The following is a 15,260-nucleotide window of genomic DNA, read 5'->3' as shown; positions in this document are numbered from 1 at the left end:
GAGAAAAAGACAAAAACGACATGTTTAAAATTTTAAAGTCCTCCTCCTAAGGCATCACATTTCTAGGTTTCCTTCTTCATGTTAAGCAATCATATCACTATTGGAGGCACAGTTTTAAAAAACCAGGGTTGTATTTATTCTATGGAGGATGCAGTCCCATTAAAACCCTTAGTGGGGCTGGGTTTAATGCCAAACAACCTGTAGCTCTAAATTTCTGATCATTCTGATTCACAGATGTTTTATAATTACAGTAAATTGATTAGAAAAATCATTTATTCCCTGAAATAAATTAAAAACAGGGTAACAAAGAGAATAGGAAGTCTAGCATCTGAACAGGGTTTGTCATTTTCACACATAAAAGGAGCACAGCAGATCTGGATGTTAGTATCAGGTTATTATCTTTATATTTATAAACTCTGACAGGCACTGAAACACTGGTGTGTATGTATGAAATATCCTGGGGTTTAATTTGTGTGGCAAAACAGTTATAGGGCCTATAGAAATGTGATCTGTGGATAGTGGGTCCCAAGAATGAAAAGAGAATCAAACATTTTAATGATGACTCAACCAATAAACTGCTCTAAAATGGAAGATGATACACAATAATAGGACAGCTCTTGAATTCTACCAAATTCTAGCTGAACTGGAAGAGATACACTTATATCAGTATTTTTCAGTATATCAGTATTTTTTCAGTGTATAATCAGAACACAAAGGAAATGAAGTGCTGTCAAGTTCCACAATCATCAGTTTTTAGTAGCTGTATTGTATCTCGGTTCCTTACAGATGCACAAAACAAAATAAAATAATGTCAGGGCTTGTGAAACCTTATCTCTGAACATGTTTGGGCAAAAAATGAATTCATGTGTAACTCTTTTTCCTCAAAGAAGAATGTGAAAAGTTTACTTTGAGTCTTTAAAACAGAAAATGTATCCTCTATCAGAGGCTGACACCTGTCACAAACTGGGTTGCTTAGACACATGATTCCATATCTCTTTTATAAAACCTGACTGCAAGTGCATTTGTGGGTGTTGTAAACAGTTATTGTGAGAGAGAATGAACTTCACACATGAAACAGAAAAGCGCTAGGACACCTACCTTCATAGTAAGTGCACTTACTAATTCTCTTGTTGCTAACATAACCTGCTCTGCATATGAAATGCTATATATTTAAATGTCACTTAAGGAGAAAAATAAACTCTACAAGAATGCTTGGGCCCACTGGCTGAAATCTGAGGCTATTTCCATTGTAATGGAAGCACTTAAAAAAGCCTTTGGTGGGAGTAGGGGGGAGGTTAATTGAATGTCATCACCCTCCTCCATTTTATTAAGCTAGACATATTTGGTGATTATATATTTAAGTACTCTTTTGGTGAAACTAAAACAGTTAAAGAAACTGTTAGGTAGTTAGAATAGGGAAAAGGAGTCCAAAATGGTGGTGGCTAAAAGACCTGGAAGGGAAAAGCCCGCGAAAATGGAACAAAGGAAGGTCCAAGGACCAGAGTGAGAACCTCAGGTAAAGCAAACAGCACTCTTGGCTGGCCCAATTTACATAGGACAGGTCCAGGGAGAGAAAAACATATAAAAAGAGGAGCCAAATGTAGCTCGCTCTCTCTCTCTCCCGTGCACTGGGGCACTCTTCTCTTCGCGTCTTTGGGTCGACATGCCCTCATGCCTCGAAGATGAATTTTCCTGCTATTATCGAAATAAAATAGAGCTGTAACACTGAGCTAACACTGATTTCTCTAAGAGCTATAACACGGTCCGTTCGAGACCTGAGAACTATAACATGGTCTGTCCAAGACCCGAGAGCTGTAACATGCTGAGGGGCTCTAACATCCATCACTTCAAATCTTTGTTGTGACGAGACAAAAACCGAGGAGCATACACTCGCCTGACAGAACAAAAGAAAATTCATTTCATCTTCTACTGCTTAATATTCTTTCCAAAATCATCTGGCTCTTTTCTCCATAACCCTTCTCAATACAATTTTTTATAAAGAAAACATTACTTTTAGCAACTTTTAACTGAAAAGGGCTTTGTTTCATGGTCTAAAATACCTGAACTGAATACTGCAAAGGATATTCAGCAGTTAGGGACCCCTGATTAGGGTCTCTAAAGTGACCTAGAACAACTATGGGTATATTTGTTTTATTACTGGGAGGCAACATTTCTACCTAGAGCCTTTTACAAAATGATCCCACTTTTATACCATAAAACACTCTATATTCTCAAAGCACTTAAGCATCTGTTCTCTCATCTAATCCCTGTGATAAGTGTGAAGAAGCCAGCAGGGCTGTAATCCTGCTCTACACACAGGTGAGGACCTGAGGCTCAGAGACCCTGGGGGACACAAGGCCACATGGATGCTAACTGCCTGCTCCATCTAGCCAACTGGACTAGGCTCCTAGAGCTAGGATATGAGAATTTTAAAACTTCTGGGCTGTATTAGGTGATTTCACGAATAGGCAAAACGACACCTCTGTTACACACTGGGAACAAAGAAACTTCAGAAAACCTCAACCAGGGCTGCTTCATCACAGAACAGAATGGATGACAGGCATTTATTCTTGGAGCTGAACTGTGTCCCCTCTGAAAGGCTGTTGCTGAACCACAAAAGACGCCATGATTCTTGGCTTCCAGAGGAGAAGAATTAAATTTGGGGCCAGTGATGAGGCCTGATCACTCAGAGCTTTTGTGTAATAAAATTTTATTAAAGTATAAAAGAGATAGAGAAAGCTTCTGACATAGACATCAGAAGGGAACAGAAAGAGTGTCCCCTGATAGTCTTTAGGTGGATGTTACATAGCCAGTAGTAGTAGTCAGTAGTGTTAGTTGCTCAGTTGTGTCCAACTCTTTTTGACAACATGGACTGTGGCCTGACAGGCTCCTCTGTCTATGGGATTCTCCAGGCAAGAGTACTGGAGTGGATGGCCATTCCTTTCTGCAGAGGATCTTTTTGATCCAGGGATCTAACCCAGGTCTCTTGCATTGCAGGCAGATTCTTTACCATCTGAGCTACAGGGAAGATCCATATAGCAACTAGCAGTCTGCTAATTAGAGAAAGGAAATGTCTCAAAACTCAGAGACTGTCACCAGGCCCCTCACATACAACTTGCATTTTGAGATAACATTGGCACAAGGTGAGTTGTCCCTGGCCATAAAATGATTGACATGAATCTTGAAGAAAGGCAGGTTTCTAAGCAAATACAGTCTCATTGACATAGCTTAAGAGAACATTTGCATGAGTAAAACATTCTGGTTTGCAAAGTCCATTCTGAGTCTTAGGGGGAGCCCATTTGAAGACTGAGTCTAGGGTAAATACATAGTTCATTAACATAGTTTAAGACAAACATTTTCATAAGAAAATTGCTTTGGTTAGCTCAAGGTTTGGGAAAAGTTAAGTTCAGGTGAACCAGTTATCCTATAGCAACATAGAATTTTAAAAGAAACTTCTTTTTAAATTTGTATCACTTCAGTTCAATCCCTCAGTCCTGTTCTACTCTTTGCGTCCCCTTGGACTGCAGCATGCCAGGATTCCCTGTCCATCACCAACTCCCAGAGCTTACTCAAACTCATGCCCATTGAGTCATTGATGCCATCCAACCATCTCATCCTCTGCCATCCCCTTCTCCTCCTGCCTTCAATCATTCCCAGCATCAGGGCCTTTTCAAATGAGTCAGTTCTTCACATCAGGAGTCCAAACTATCGGAGTTTCACCTTCAGCATCAGTCCTTCCAATTTCCTTCAGGATGGACTGGTTGGATCTCCTTGCAGTCCAAGGAACTCTCAAGAGTCTTCTCCAACATCACAGTTCAAAAGCATCAATTCTTAGGCGCTCAGCTTTCTTTACTGTCCATCTCTCACATCCATATACAACTACTGGAAAAACCATAGCTTTGAGTAGATGCACCTTTGTTGTTTAAGCAATGTCTCTCTCTCTCTTTTTTTTTAATATGCTATCTAGGATGTTCATAACTTTTCTTCCAAGGAGCAAGCGTCTTTTAATTTAATGGCTGTAGTCACCATCTGCAGTGATTTTGGAGCCCCCAAAAATAAAGCCTGTCATTGTTTCCATTGGCTCCCCATCTATTTGCCATGAAGTGATGGGACCGGATGCCATGATCTTAGTTTTCTGAATGTTGAGCTTTAAGCCAACTTTTTCACTCTCCTCTTTCACTTTCATCAAGAGGCTCTTTAATTCTTCTTCACTTTCTGCCATAAGGGTGGTGTCATCTGCATATCTGAAATTATTGATATTTCTCCCGGCAATCTTGATTCCAGCTTGTACTTCATCCAGTCCAGCACTTCTCATGATGTACTCTGCATATAAGTTAAATAATCAGGGTGACAATATACAGCCTTGATGTACTCCTTTTCCTATTTGGAACCAGCCTGTTGTTCCATGTCCAGTTTTTACTGTTGCTTCCTGACCTACATATAGATTTCTCAGGAGGCAGGTCAGGTGGTCTGGTATTCCCATCACTTGAAGGATTTTGCACAGTTTGTTGTGATCCACAGAGTCAAGGGCTTTGGCATGGTTAATAAAGCAGAAATATATGTTTTCCTGGAACTCTCTTGCTTTTTCGATGATCCAATGTATGTTGGAAATTTGATCTCTGGTTCCTCTGTCTTTTCTAAATACAGCTGCTTAAACATCTGTGAGTTCATGGTTCACATCCTGTTGAAGCTTGGCTTGGAGAATTTTGAGCATTACTTTGCTAGTGTGTGAGATGAGTGCAAGTGTGCAGTAGTTCAAGCATTCTTTGCTATTGCCTTTCTTTGGGATTGGAATGAAAACTAACCTTTTCCACTTCTGTGGCCACTGCTGAGTTTTCAAAATTTGCTGGCATATTGAGTGCAGCACTTTCACAGGATCATCCTTTAGGATTTTAATTAGCTCAACGGGAATTCCATCACCTTCACTAGCTTTGTTCGTAGTGATGCTTTCTAAGGCCCACTTGACTTTGCATTCCAGGATATCTGTCTCTAGGTGAGTGACAACACCATCGTGATTATCTGGGTCATGAAGATCTTTTTTGTATAGTTCTTCTGTGCATTCTTCACACCTCTTCTTAATATCTTCTGCTTCTGTTAGGTCCATACCATTTCTGTCCTTTATTGTATCCATATTTGCATGAAATGTTCCCTTGGTATTTCTAATTTTCTTGAAGAGATCTCTAGTCTTTCCCATTCTATTGTTTTCCTCTATTTCTTTGCATTGATCACTGAGGAAGGCTTTCTTATCTCTCCTTTCTATTCTTTGGAACTCTGCATTCAAATGGGTATATTTTTCCTTTTCTCCTTTGCCTTTAGCATCTCTTCTTTTCTCAGATATTTTTAAGGCCTTCTCAGACAATCATTTTGCCTTTTTGCATTTATTTTTCTGTGGATATAAATTTGTATAGAGAAGGGGAAAAAATATAACACTAGTAGTTTTTTCCCTCCTGCAGCTTAAGAGAGAGATAAAAAATGTCTGATACTTGCAGCGTATTCCCTCTGTTTGGAGTCCCCTGGTCTTCTTGCCTGTTACCCTCTCACCTCCAATTTTACATGTTGAAGTCCTAAACCCCCCAGTACCATAGAATGAGACTGTAGTTGGAGACAGCATCTTTAAAGAGGCAATAAAGTTAAAATGAAATCATACAAGTGGGCCCTAACCTAACAGACTGGTTCTCATAAGAAGAAACCAGGACACACTCTCACACAGAGGGAAGAGCATGAGAGACACAGAGGGAAGATGGCGTCTCCAAGACAAGGAGTGAGGCCTCAGAGAAAACCAACCCTGCTGACACCTTGACCTCAGACTTCCAACCTCTGGGACTGTGAGGATGTAAGTTTCTGCTGTTTAAGTCACCCTCTCTTTGGTCTTTGTATGGCAGCCCTAGCAAACTACTGCCCCCTTTAGCTGTATGTATCTAAAAGGGACTTTCTCTACTATTTCATGGATCATCCAAAAAGGGTCAATCAGACTGTGATCAGCTCACCTGAGCTAGGAGTTCAAGAAAATGTGATGTTGGAAGCACCTTCTCCCAGATGTTGGGTTTTCTTTTCAGATGAATGAATTCTGTTCTATTAGAGTAAAAACCTTGTGACTTAGGCTAATGCTCCCGGTGTTATAGCTCTGAACAATACATTGATACCTGATGCTTGCACATTCAAAAAACTGATAATCTGACAGTTTATCCTCCCAAGAGGATGCAGAGTATGCAAAAATAATGTCAAGATGGCATGAGAATTCAGAAATGCATTCGTTTCTGTAGAGGTGACCTGAGCCAGTGGCAGGACTGAAATCCAAGAATGAGGTTCCGCCACCCTGTGAGCTTAGGTGACTGGCCCTCCCTTGGCTACCACGTGACAGGAGCAGTGTTCTCAGGCTCGACACAGAACGCAGTGCCTAGGACAGCACCCAGCCTCCCTCAGCAATCCCCGCTCTGTGCAGAAAAGTATGAAGAAAGGAAAATACAACCATAATTTGACACCCAGAGATAAATTTTCAATAGGGAAGCCACATCCCACCCTGAAACATGCGTGTTAAGGGGTAAGAACATCAGACCTTCCTTCCCTCCGTTTATCTTCCCATCAATCCCAATCCCACTCCCACCTTCTTCCAGAGAGACTTACAGATGGCTGTATGACAATGGCTAAGGTTCTTAAACCAGACCTTGGTTACCAGTACACCTCTGTTAGGAGGATACCACGTGACCGGAATGTTCCTCACTGAGTGCCTTCCTCACACCACACACAGTGCTTCGTGCCTCCCACACCTCATCTCTGAAAGTGCTCTGTGACCTTCAGCACCACTCAGACTACAGTGTGAAGGTGTTGTGAGTTCCTGATTTGTCCTGATGACAATTTCATCTTCTAGAATATAGAGGAAGCATGGGGGGAAATGGACCTAATTCTATGCAACAAAGAATTGGGGAGAAAGTGATAATATCAGGTAAGAGTTTTCTTTACAGATTAGGAAATAGAAGAGACCTACTTTTCTCTGGAAGATCTTCCTAGAATCAAAATCTTCCAAGATTTTTTTCCCTTAAATTCTCAAATTTCCTGAATGTTCTTTGACAGAAATTGTATCACAAATGTGCTGAGCACCAATCAGAATGAATGTAAAGGGTCTGCAAAATGAGAATGTTCTATGGTCCATGAGAATCTAAACCCAGAGACCAAACATGTGGAAAGTTGAATCTAAAATCTCTCTCTCAGGCACAGGTGCAGGCACACAGAAGGGCACACATCATGACCCCACCCCCAGCACTGCTGCAGATTCTCAGCCGACCGGCCTTCCACCTGCCCTGTGTTGTTAAGACCCAATCATGATGCTTCCTCTCTGAAGGCTTCTATTGAAAAGAACACAGGGTGCTTCTTCTCAGACCCTTGGTGGAGAGCCTGTGAAGAGTGAACTCTGGAGGTGAATTGTAATTATATCTTCCTGCAGCAAGCTCACCTATTTTGCCCTTTTAGCAAGGACAGCAGCCTCTTCCTCACCCAGTTGTTGAACCATCTTATAAAATAGGCTGTTTCTATCTTGCAGCAAATCATATGGTGGATAATATTCTTCCTGTTTCCCTGAATCAAAAACCTGTTAACAGCAGAAAGAAATCCATTAGCACACAGTATCTCCGAATAACATATAATTCAGACAATATTTCAAAAAGGGACAGGACAGGGAGAATTTGGGTGGTAGGATTGGTGGTATTTAAATGGTTTGATTACTCTGTTTTACTAGGCACACAAAGGCCTAACCCAGCCTTTCATTATTGTATGGTTATAGGAAAGGAAGAAAATGATAGTTCTCTTTCATTTTCAGAAAACAAAAGTTTTAATCATGACTATGATTACTGGAACTGAACAGTCTGTAGCATTTTATATTCTGTCCAGGGGCTTTGGGGTTGTTATCATCAGTTAGTGCTTTTAGCTCTCAGATTCTGAGCTTTGAGGGCTATTTATAAGATACGCAGAGTTGGGAAATGTCTTGATTCAGAAAAATCAAACATTCAAGAAAATCAAACATCTGTCACTTCCACAGCCCCTCCTCCAGGCTGGTGGTCCACCCTCTGGAGCATTAGACTTTGCAGCAGACTAACTTGTCTTTATGTCCTTAAAGGTTTCAGAACAGACAGTCACTTGCTTTCCAGAAATAAAATAGGTACAGGCATCCCTCAGAGCTATTGTGGATTCAGGTTCAGAATACCAGAATATAATGAACATCACAGTAAAGTGAGTCACATGAATTTTCTGGTTTCCCAAGGCACGTGGAAGTAATATTTACATTATACTGTACCCAAGCATGTGTGCCATAGCATTACACCTGAAAAAAAATAATGTACAGACTTTAACTTAAAAATAAGGTATTGCTAAAAAATATTAACTATCATCAGAGACTTCAGTAAGTCATAGTAGTAACATCAAAGATCATTAATGTTATGGATCACCAGAGCAACTGCAATGATAGTGAAAATGTTTGAAATATTGTGAGAAGTACCAAAAGGTGACACAGAGACACAAAATGGGCAATTGATGCTAGAAAAATGACACCCATACACTTGCTTAATGCAGGTTTATGACAAGCTCTCAATTTGTAAAAAATGCAGTATCTGGGAAGCACAATAAAACAAGGTATATCTGTATTTCTAAAGCAATCAATAAAAACAAGATTGCCTCAAAAATTAAAGGTTTGAGAAAGAACATTACTGGTGATGTTTTTGCTGAATTGAAAGTCAACTGGTAACCAGAAGCTCTAGAAAAACATACAAGCTTTACATCTGGAGTGAATGGAGCACAGAGGATAATCCCCAACTCTGTAACTGGGGAATGCCTGTCTTTTGGTCCCCTGAGGTCTAATCCTGCCGTTCCTACCAGAGGAGTCAGCAACCACAACCAGTTCAGAACAAGATATAAACAAGTGGCCGAGTTTACATCTCCTGGTGGGACCTCCCTGTGACATCCCTGATGACCTCAACCAGGGAGCCCTAAACTGAAGGTCTCCCAACACAGGAGTGGGAACGGCAGCTCCACAGTGAAGGGTAGGATTCTTTCCTGGAAACAAGGTCATTCATCACAAAGGTGATAGGCTCCAAAGAGAACCCTTGCATCTCCCTTCTCCCTCTGTCTTCCCCACTCACACAGATGCTCAGTCTCTGTACCCAGAAACCAACATCAACTTCTTTCTCTGCCCTCAGATCCCATGTTCAATCCATCAAGCAGTCCACTTGGTTTCACTTCCTTATCTATCCCATGTCCCACCATCTCGCCATTTCCACTACAGGCACCTTAGACTAATCCAACAGTCTAGGGCACATTGGAAGAGAGTGAACACTGAATCTGGAGAACTGAAAGACCGTCAGTGTGGTTTTAGATGTAAAGGAAGGAGGGAGAGCAGAGTGGGACAAACTAGAAAGTTGGAGAGGGACTGACCGGACATTGCTTCATAAAAGTATTTTAGAGATTTGTTCATAGACATTGACCAAGAGAGAAAAATGTGAGATTATAGAAATTTACCAGGAGATATTGGTAAGTAAAAGACACTTGCTCTTTGGAAGAAAAGCTATGACAAACCTAGACAATGTATTAAAAAGCAAAGACATTGCTTTGCTGACAAAGATCTGTCTATGATTTTTCCAGAAGTCATGTATGGATATGAGAGTTGGACCATAAACAAGGTTGAGCACTGCAGAATTGATACTTTTGAACTGTGGTGCTGCAGAAGACTCTTGAGAGTCCCTAGACAGCAAGAAGATCAAACAAGTCAATCCTAAAGGAAATCAAACCTGAATATTCATTGAACGGACTGATGCTGAAGCTGAAGTCCCAATACTTTGGCCACCTGATGTAAGGAGATGACTCACTGGAACATACCCTGATGCTGGGAAAGATTGAAAGCAGGAGGAGAAGGGGACAACAGAGGATAAGCTGGTTGGATGGCATCACCGACTAAATGGACATGAGTTTGAGCAACCTCTAGGAGATAGGGAAGGTCATGGAAGCCTGAGCTTCCTGAGGGACTAAACAACAATTTGATAAGTAAAGCATTAAACAAATGAACATATTTTGATAATAGATACAAAGCTGCTGTGTTCAGAGGATACAGATGTTCACATCTGCAGATCAGGTGCCGATGATAACACTTTAGGACTGACCAGGTGACAGTTCAGCTCAGTTCAGTCACTCAGTCATGTCTGACTCTTTGTGACCCCATGGACTGCAGCATGCCACGCCTCCCTGTCCATCACCAACTGCCAGAACTTTGCTCAAACCCATGTCCATACAGTCAGTGATGCCATCCAATCATCTCATCCTCTGTCGTCCCCTTCTCCTCCTGCCTTCAATCTTTCCCAGCATCAGGGTCTTTTCCAATGAATAAGCTCTTTGCATCAGGTGGCTACAGTACTAGAGTGTCAGCTTCAGCATCAGTACTTCCAATGAATAGTCAGGACTGATTTCCTTTAGGATTGACTGGTTGGATCTCGTTGCAGTCCAAGGGACTCTCAAGAGTCTTCTCCAACACCACAATTCAAAAGCATCAATTCTTTGACACTCAGCACTCAGCTTTCTTTACGGTCCAACTTTCACATCCATACATGACTACTGGGGAAAAAAACATAGCTTTTAACTAGACAGAGCTTTGTCAGCAGAGTAATGTCTCTGCTTTTTAATATGCTGTCTAGGCTTGTCATAGATTTTCTTTCAAGGAGCAAGTGTCTTTTAATTTCATTGCTGCAGTCACTATCTGCAGTGATTTGGGAGCCCAAGAAAATAAACTCTTGTCACTGTTTCGATTGTGTCCCCATCTATTTGCCATGAAGTGATGGGACCGGATGCCATGGTCTTAGTTTTTTGAATGTTGAGTTTTAAGTCAGCTTTTTCACTCTCCTCTTTCATGTTCATCAAGAAGTTCTTCAGTTACTCTTCACTTTCTGCCATAAGGGTGGTGTCATCTGCATATCTGAGGTTATTTAAATAGCTGGTAAATGAAGAGAAGTTAAAGGAGAAAAGCAAAGACATACTCATCTGAATGCAGAGTCCCAGAGAAAAGCAAGGAGAGATAAGAAAGCCTTCCTCAGTGATAAATGCCAAGAAATAAAGGAAAACAATAAAATGGGAAAGACTAGAGACCAGGTGAAATGTCCAAATTCTGTCCTTCCTCAGTTTCCCTAGCCAACCACACATTCCAAGGTGACAGTATTTCTAAGAATTAGATAATAAAAAGAATCAGCTACCATTAATGCCATTAATGCTATAATACCAAAAACTAAAAATAAATCTTCAGGGTACATTTAGGAGCAAAGAATTTAATTGAATAAACCCTTAACTGAGCGGGAGATCAAGCCATTTTTCTGCTGCTGTGTCTAAATCCTGACAAAGGGCTTGAAATAGGTAAATTTCATAGCATCATTTATTTATAGTGGAAGAATGGAGCTTTAGGGGACAATTTTGAAATACAATGTTGAGAGGTAAAAACAATGTGACAGGTAAAATCTAGAAATAAAAGGTTACTTTTCAATTAGCATCAAGAACACAAAATGAACGATTAAGGATGCCTGACACAAAACATTTATAGAAATTAAGAGTCACTGCTGGGTAATCTTGAATGTCACCCTGTTCCTAGTGAAAGTCTGCAGATATAGCCTGCTTCCTACTGTGATGTCTAGTCCAGGTAACCAGACACACTGGAGCCTAGAGCATCGTTTTGGTTGGGGATGCTCCACTCCTGTCGTCTGCTTCCCCAGAGCTCACTCCTGTGCACGTCCAGCTCAGGGAGTGAGGCTACAGGCACTGCCTCAGTGCTGTAAGTCTGGTATCTACTCGGTGTCCCCACTGATGTCCCATCTGACAACACATGTGAGGTAGGGTGGGAGGTGATATTCCAGGAACTGCCAAGTCAAAAGAGGTAGTTCTATTATTATCAGACATAAAGAACTCTGGATATTACTGCCACTCATTAGCAATTATTGTCTGTTTTATATGGACCATTAAAATACCTTAAGGTATCTTCCATTCCTTGAAATTATTTGCTGCCCAAAGGTTTTCCTTTGAGGGGTGCTTTTCTTATTCATAAAGCCACATCCTAACATTTATTGAAACTGAGCAAGCAAAAGAGGAAAAGGACAAGGAAAGAGATAAAACGAAAAAGAGAGAGAAAAGGAATAGATGGAGGGAGGAAATAGAGCTAAGGAAGGAAATATTAAATTACTAAGGAAGAAAGAGCCAACCAAACCTGGAAGGAATATACTAGACAGGTATCCAGAGACCAAAGCCTGGAGCCTGCCTTGTGTGCAGAACAGAGCTATTGTTTAAAAGACTCACTGGTTGTTTATTTAGTCTCTCATCCCTGATTTCCCTTTCTTTCCAAACTCTCATCTGTGATGCAGAAGCTGGCTCTCTGCAAGTCACTGCAACAGTTCAAAGACTCTTTGGCCAGGTGGCCTTTGTTAGGTTCTGCCAGTAGGGGGCACTAGAGGCAGACTGACGGTGGGAAACACAGCTAATGTTCTACCTGATTCTGCTACTAGCATCACCTCAGCGCTGGGACCTGACTCCAGCCCCCGGCTATTAGCACATGGAGAAGCAGCCCCATGCTGCCCCCTCACAACCGGACAGTGACCTCTCCTTGGAGGTCTGAGCATCAATTTTTTAGGGCCTCTCTTCCGAGTTCTCAGGTCTGGAGATCGTCCGAGGATATGGTAGCTGCTTTCTAAATTCATTACCCCAGTGTTTCATTTTTCTAGCCCTCTAATCCCTATGTTGGAGAAGGAAATGGCAACCCACTCCAGGGTTCTTGCCTAGAGAATCCCAGGGACGGCGGAACCTGGTGGGCTGCCGTCTGTGGGGTCACACAGAGTTGGACACAGCTGAAGCGACTTAGCAGCAGCAGCAATCCCTATGTAATACATTTCTTATATTAAATCCGTTCGGTTAAAAAATACTCTTTTTCTCACTAGGCCTTTTCTTCTCATGGACTTCTAAGAAATTCTACAACTTTAGCTATCAACCTCCTGACAGTCTAAATTAGAGTCTATTTTTTGGTAAGGGAATCCCAAAATGCTGAAACAACTATGACACAGTGAAAATGACTGTGTTATACTCCACTAGAATATGGAGCTATAACTTGGGTTTTGGAATATTTTAATGGTTGGCCATCATAAAAAAAATGACAATTCAAATAAACTTTTAATATGAACATATAAGATTATTGGATATATTATTTAATAGTGCATTCTAAAAGTATAGTTAAGTACTTGAGTAATTTTCAGGAATGAGAGAAGAAACTAAGAGAAAAATTAGTGGAGGTTCCTATCAAATTTTACAAGGAAGGATACATTGAAAATTGAACATAAATGGAAACAGCTAAAATGGTGAGGGTCTTACCATTACCCATTCACAGTCAATAATGGTGCTCAACCTGTGTGCAACGGTCAGCACAGTGCACTGGGAAAATCTCTCATGAATTTTTTTTTGTATTAACTCATCAGTTCTAGAAACAAAGAAGTTAATTTAGTTCAGTAAAGACAGGCAAAGCATACTTAAGACTTAAAAATATCCTATGATATTTTTTTAATGTTTTTAAAAATCAATACTTTAACATATATTCTTGTTCCTAAAAAACTAAGTATAAAAAGTCTACTTAGAAATTTACTATTTTTCATAAAATGATGGAAAATTAGTCTTCCCTCCAAATTGCTTGAAATTATCAGGAGCTGGATTTAGGAATTCTGCTTTCTTAGGGTGCCTCATAACAACAATAACACCACATAACATGTCTTGATTTTTTCCTTTGTTTTCTGGAATTAATATTATCAACAGATATCCATGAGGCTAAGCAAGCACTTAGAAACATTTCAAAGATTCACTAAATATTTTCTGTTTACCACATTTACAAGTCAGATTCAAGATTTCCTGGGACTCAGCTCCATACCTTGGATCCACATATGATGTGGCTTTGTCAATAATCAATATCTGATTTTTCCTGAGAATAGTCCTGGCAAGGCACACCAGTTGTTTCTGACCAACACTCAAATTCAATCCAGATTCTGCTAATTCAGTATTCATTTTAGCAGGAAGACCTTTGATGGATTCTTTAAGTTGTACCTGTGGATACAGAAAGAATGACATTTTTCTAAGCAAACAGCTACTGAAGTAGCCTCTTAGACATTAGAGCTTTGACATCCTCAGGACTTCTTACATATTTTACGTGTACAGCCAGGTGATGGGGAGAGCTCCTTCCAATGAATGTTCACTGAGAAAGATGGTGGAGTCAACTCAGGACAGAAAGATCTCAGTGTCCCCCATTCCCATCATAGGACATCCAACAGAAACCCCACCTAGGGGTTAGTTAAGGAAGTCCCTCAAAAAGTGAAGCTATTTCTCCCAATGTGATTTAAACAGAAAAGTTAAAAGGATCTTTATGGTTGAGTCAAGTTTCCCAAAGTACATTTTGCATAGGAGTTGGTACACTAGAGAAAAACTTTGAAAACCTTTACAGAAAATCTGGTTCTCTAAAGATGTAATCTTATTGGCACTTTACTATTTTCTAAAGTTTAATATATGCAAGTTTCAAACAATGGCAAACTGCCCCTTTTACATTAGTAATCCTGGAGCCCATTCTGATGATGGTTCTTTCCCAAGTTTAAACCTATAAACAGTAGACCAATCAACCATATTTTCTTCAGTGTCATAAATGCATTGTAGTGAAGGAAAATGCATGAAAAATAAAACATAACATCTTATTTCCCCCAGCACATGGATATAGGTTGTTGTTGTTCAGTCACTGAGTTGTGTCCAACACTTTGCAACCACATGGACAGCAGCACACCAGAATTCCTTGTCCTTCACTATTTCCTGGAGTTTGCTCAAACTCATGTCCATTAAGTCAGTGATGCCATCCAACCATCGTGTCCTCTTTTGTACCCTTCTCAACCTGAGGCCATCTTTCCCAGCATCAGGGTCTTTTCCAATGAGTCATCTCTTCAAATCAGGTAGCCAAAGTATTGGAACTTCAGCTTGATCATCAGTCCTTCCAAGGAAAATTCAGGGTTGATTTCCTTTAGAATTGACTGGTTTGATCTCCTTGAAGTCCAAGGGACTCACAACAATCTTATCCAGAACCACAGTTCAAAAGCATCAGTTCTTCAGTGCTCAGCCTTCTTTATGTCCCAACTCTCACACTGATACATGACTATGGGGAAAACCATAGGTTTGACTACATAGACTTTGTCAGCAAAGTGATGTCTCTGCTTTTTAATGTTCTGTCTGTGTTT

The 15,260-nt window shown here is 40.5% G+C and overlaps 1 protein-coding gene across 1 annotated transcript in view; it reads left to right on the top strand.

Moving 5' to 3' along the window:
* LOC122447240 (ATP-binding cassette sub-family C member 4-like) overlaps positions 1-15,260 on the top strand; it is a 914,448-nt gene that overhangs the window by 368,713 nt on the left and 530,475 nt on the right. The gene's annotated exons all lie outside the window — the stretch shown is intronic.

This window comes from Cervus canadensis, chromosome 9 (genome assembly GCF_019320065.1).
Source record: "Cervus canadensis isolate Bull #8, Minnesota chromosome 9, ASM1932006v1, whole genome shotgun sequence".
Lineage (NCBI taxonomy): Eukaryota > Metazoa > Chordata > Mammalia > Artiodactyla > Cervidae > Cervus > Cervus canadensis.
The sequence above is the reverse complement of the archived record's forward strand: the minus strand, read 5'-3'. Positions and strand labels throughout refer to the sequence as shown.